The sequence below is a fragment of the Schistocerca americana genome, chromosome 7, assembly GCF_021461395.2.
Source record: "Schistocerca americana isolate TAMUIC-IGC-003095 chromosome 7, iqSchAmer2.1, whole genome shotgun sequence".
NCBI classification, from domain to species: Eukaryota; Metazoa; Arthropoda; class Insecta; order Orthoptera; family Acrididae; genus Schistocerca; species Schistocerca americana.
This window is the reverse complement of record NC_060125.1, coordinates 351,673,795-351,678,835: the sequence shown is the minus strand read 5'-3', so window position 1 is coordinate 351,678,835 and position 5,041 is coordinate 351,673,795.

Here is a 5,041-nt window from a genome sequence, read left to right as displayed (position 1 = left end):
AATTCATACCCCATCCTGCCGTTCAGATTTAGATTTCCCGCTGGTTTTGTAACTTTCTTTAGAAAAACGTTGAAACGGTTGTTTTGAAAGGGCTCATCCGGCATCCTTCCACATTCTTACTCAACCCGAGCTCGTGATTTGTTTCTAATAACCTCGATGCCGATGGGACTTTAAATACTGACGCAGCAGACTTTGTAGTCAGGGCAGTCACAGACTGGATGTATCTTTTTGAAGATAAGACCGCTTCAGCTGTAAGTACTTTATTTATAAGCACTACCAGTTCCGCAGTATTTTAGCTGCATCCTCAAGTAGAGTGAAACAGGTCATCCCATTCACTTTTATCGATCGGAACATGAGTTGATTTTAAGGCACCTGATGAGGCAGTTGAAATGCTGCGAAATCGAATGTCTTCATAAATAAAGTAGTTACAGCTGAAACGGTCTTATCTTCAAAATTAAATACTTATCTTCTTTCCTCTTCTTGTAATAAGCCACAGGATACAGGAAGCTTTCAGCAAAATGTACCAGATGAGCTAGTACATTGACACAGGGAGCCGCAATTGGCAACAGCTGGAAAGGAAATTTAGATTCCACCATTTATCTTACAGAAAAGGAGAACCTCCCGAAAACCGTCTTCAGAACTAACAGGGAGCAGGGAGTGGGGAGGATTATTTTTAGCTTAATTCTGGGATAAAGCGAGGCGTATTCCGAATGTAAGGTCCGATAAGGCGCGAAATGGAAACCACTGTGAAAATCCGACGGAACTTTACATAGATGTGTTCGCCAGTGTCTTTAGTGTGCCTGTCAATTGCTTCACATCGCTCTTTTCAGTTCAGAGCGCAAAGTGATCACGTATAAATGGCTAAAAGAACAGTTTCTCTCGTCAAGTATGTGGATCTGGTGAGAGATTTCGGCTGAAGCTTTCATCAAGACATCATAGAGACTCATTCTGCAGGGAGTATGAAGGCGCTCCTGAAGCGTTTTCGATGGGAAGTGTTTGATCACCCACAATATAACCCCTAAATTGGCCCCCTCTGTTGTTCATCTCTGCTCACATGAAATGCTAGCTACGAAGACAATATTTTGGCACAAACAATGAAAGGCAGACCAGCTTAGAAAACTGGCGGAAAGCACACGCGTCTGCTTTCTGGGACGAGGGAAATGGGAATTTTCTACAACGCCACGACAAATGTCTAAGTCGGAGCGGTGATTATTTAAAGAGATAGCTGGAAGGTGTGGCTAACTGTTGGGAATTTAAAAAAAATTATTTTCCCTGTGGTTTTCATTTCGCGACAGATCAGACTTTACTTTTCGAACAGCTCTCGTATGTCCCATACTGCAAGCACGAAAGCCTGGTGTATGTACACTGCTGGCCACCGTAAATGCAACACCAAGAAAGACAAGAGGTAGCACAACAAAATTTATTTTGTAGATAACATGTTGACCAAGTATCAAATGATTACGTTTACAGACGTCTGTGACATGTGGTTCCTGTCAGAATCAGTAGCCAGAGTAGCCGCCATTGTTGGTGATCACCGCTGCCACACGTCTCGGCATTGAGTCAAAGAGACGTTGGATGTGTTCCTGGGGTACAGCAGCCCAATCAGCTTCCACACGTAGCCAAAGATCATCTGGTGTGTCAGCTGGGGATGTAATCTGGGTCACTCGTTGAGCAACCATGGACCACATGTTTTCTATCGGCGAAAGATCCGGAGAGCGAGCCGGCCAGGGAAGCAATTCAATCTGGTTATTGACGAAGAACCTTTGGACAATGCGTGCCACGTGTGTTCGCGCATTATCCTGTTGAAATATGGCTGTGGCCGAGCCCTGAAGGTAAGGAAGGACAACTGGCTCCAGCACCTCGGATATGTAGCGCCGGCTATTTAAAGTACCGGCAATGCGTACTAGAGGCGTGCGAGAGTAATATCCAATACCGCCCCATACCATAATACCCGATGCAAAACCAGTGTGGCGGTGCATAATGCAGCTGTCCAGCATCCTCTCTCCACGGTGTCTCCACACTCGAATCCGACCATCGTGGTGCTGCAGACAGAAGCGTGCCTCGTCAGTAAAGACAACGTCATTCCATTCTGCCGTCCACATCCGTCTGTCATCACACCATTGGCGACGGAGACGTCTGTGGTTCTGCGTCAATGGTAGACGAAGCAATGGACGTCTTGCAGACAGACCACTCTGCTGTAAACGGCGTCGAATGGTACGCGCAGACACTGGATGATGCGTTACAGACGCAATGTGCTGTGCTATTGTTCGGGTTGTCACTGAGCGATCCGTCACTGCCATGTGCACAATTTGCCTATCAGCACGTGCAGTGGTGCACCGAGGTGAATGCGATCGACCACGTCGGTCCGTCGTACCCTCCTGCATCCAACGGTCACATATCCGCATTACAGTTGTTTGGTTTCGTCCAACACGATTAGCGATTTCTCTGTATGATAATCCACAATCTCGGTAAGCCACTATCCTTCCTCTGTCGAACTCGGATACTTGATCAAACGATGTTCGCTGTTGTCTACGAGGCATAACTGATCGTCTTGTGAAACAACCACAAGGTAAACACACGTGCCGAACGTACACTCGTCGAAATCGCCAAGCCTTAAATGGCGCTATGAGGTGGCGCCACAGGCGCGCGTGATGTGCGTCTGCGCTGAAATTCTAATCAGTTGCATATCTCATCGCTGCAAACCCATGGTGTAAATTTCACTTGATTCGGATGCTTCCTTCAGGGTGTTGCATTTACGGTGGCCAGCAGTGTATAATGGTACATTTTAGTGCGTGCACAATAAAGTCGACGACATGTGCGAAATACCTATGCCGCCGCCGTAGATCGCAACTTCTCATTCGGAGACGATATTGCGACATTCATCTGAAACTCCATTTTCCTGACTGAGTACCGATTCGATGATGGCTGCGGTGTTGAGAATGCCTAACAGTTGACTACCTGAACTGCGAGGAGGCCCGGCGGAGTAGCCTCGGCCGACGGATAAGGGACTTAATCCGTTTTGTACGACGTTCACAGCGGCTCCGATAACGCTCGCCAGACACCATCGCCAGAGGTCGCCCGATAACTTCAGCCGACAGCTTGGTCAGGCTGCGTTCGATCTCCTTCGTCAGTTTCTGATCGGATAGATGCGACGCTTCTGTGCTTAGAGGCCAATCTGCATTGCGACTTTCACTATTACAACGACGCCGCTGTCTCTAAAAAAAAGTATGGTGAATACCATACACTCTTTCCTCAGTCATTAGAACAACCAGACAAGTTTTGCGAATATCTGAGAATGATGAGCGGAACGTTCTATTACACAATCGAGAAGTTTCATGGTGACGCTTAAAAGCAATCCCAGATCACGTAATGAATTTCAGTGGCCGGCCGCTATGCCCAAGCAGTTCTAAGTGCTTCAGTCTGGAACCGTGCTGCTGCTACGGTCGCAGGTTTGAATCCTGCCTCGGGCATGGATGTGTGTGATGTCCTTAGGTTAGTTAGGTTTAAGTAGTTCTAAGTCTAGGGGACTGATGACCTCAGATGTTAAGTCCCATACTGCCTAGATCCATTGAACCGTCTATTTTTGAATTTCAGTGGAAGAAAGACTATTCGTAGCCACATGATAACTTTTTCCATTCTATTTAATACAGTATCCAAGAAGTTGAAGTTTCTCTGTATCTTCTAGTAATTCCAATTCTATTAGCTCAACACTCAGCAGATTATCTCACCTTGAGATGGGCGGAGTAATGTAATAAGCAGGATATAATTCTTAATTGAATTTGCACGCAAGTCATCTATATCCTTCATTTACTACATTCAGTTAGTGTCACCAAATAATTTTTATTTACTTATTATCAACGTATATTTCGTAGTTAATAAAGGAATAATAAGTTCGAAATGACAATGAACTGGAAATAATTTTATTACTAAAATAATGACTTATATTTTGCAAATGATTCCACAATGTAAAATGAGCTATATCTCATTCTTCAATGACGTTATGTCTTAGTAACCATCACTTCTTCTGTTATAACAAAGAAATAGAGAATCAGCGTATGGATCACAACTTCTGTTTCAGTCTGTGCTGCAGACCATCTTCAGATCTGGCGCCGCAAAGTGATTGTTGAGAAAACTGCACTTTGCAGCGGCAGACCTGAATATGAACTCCAACGCAGATTGAAAGTGACAGTCGTTAGTAAAATAAGTTGTAATACAAATTGTGTTTGCTTATTTATTCCTCATTCGGACAAAACAAAGAAATCTTTTATACTGTGTAAACCAGAATTCTCCGCCTAATATTGTGCAAGTACGGTTTCTGAGTTTTTGCAGACTTCACCATCAGGAACGTTGCTGTGACGCAAGTTTCATATCCTACATTTGCAAATATATTCCCGTTAATGATATTTTTCATCCTGAAGGTGCCACAGTCTTCGGCGGAGCCCCTTGATGTCTGTGCCGCTGTGAAGGCAGCCTTTCTCGCACAAAAGGACTGAAGCGTTCAGCTGCTGACAGTTATCAGTCATAGGCCACGCGTCGACAGCTTGCCTAGACGCTGTCGAGCCCACAGCTCATCACACAGGCCGCCACACATCATCGCCCGCCGAACGCCTATTTTTCGCCGCTACAGGACGTGGATGGCTTTAAACTGCCAAGCTAGCTCATCAGAGAGCCCATAACATCCTCCAAACCCACTCACTGTGACGTGTCAGCCCAGTCAAAGTGCCCCGAGATCCAAAACTACCTCTTTTATGTTCACTTCGTTATTTCATTAAACTGAAGTTTGAAAACGCTATTCCCGTTCACCTCTCAGTTATTTACATAGGGATCGCGCCTACTCGGCATACTAATTTCATTCAGGTTGATGGTATATACAGAATTTGGCCAAAAATGAAAAAGTAGACGAAGCTCCAGATGGCCAAGCATGTTGATTGGATGACGCATGGGCGCTTTAAGACAACGTAGCTTTCAGGCAGCACTTGGTTCAGCGATAGGACCATAGAACGATAACGCGATGTTTGTGGAGTCGAGGTCCTCTAAGGGA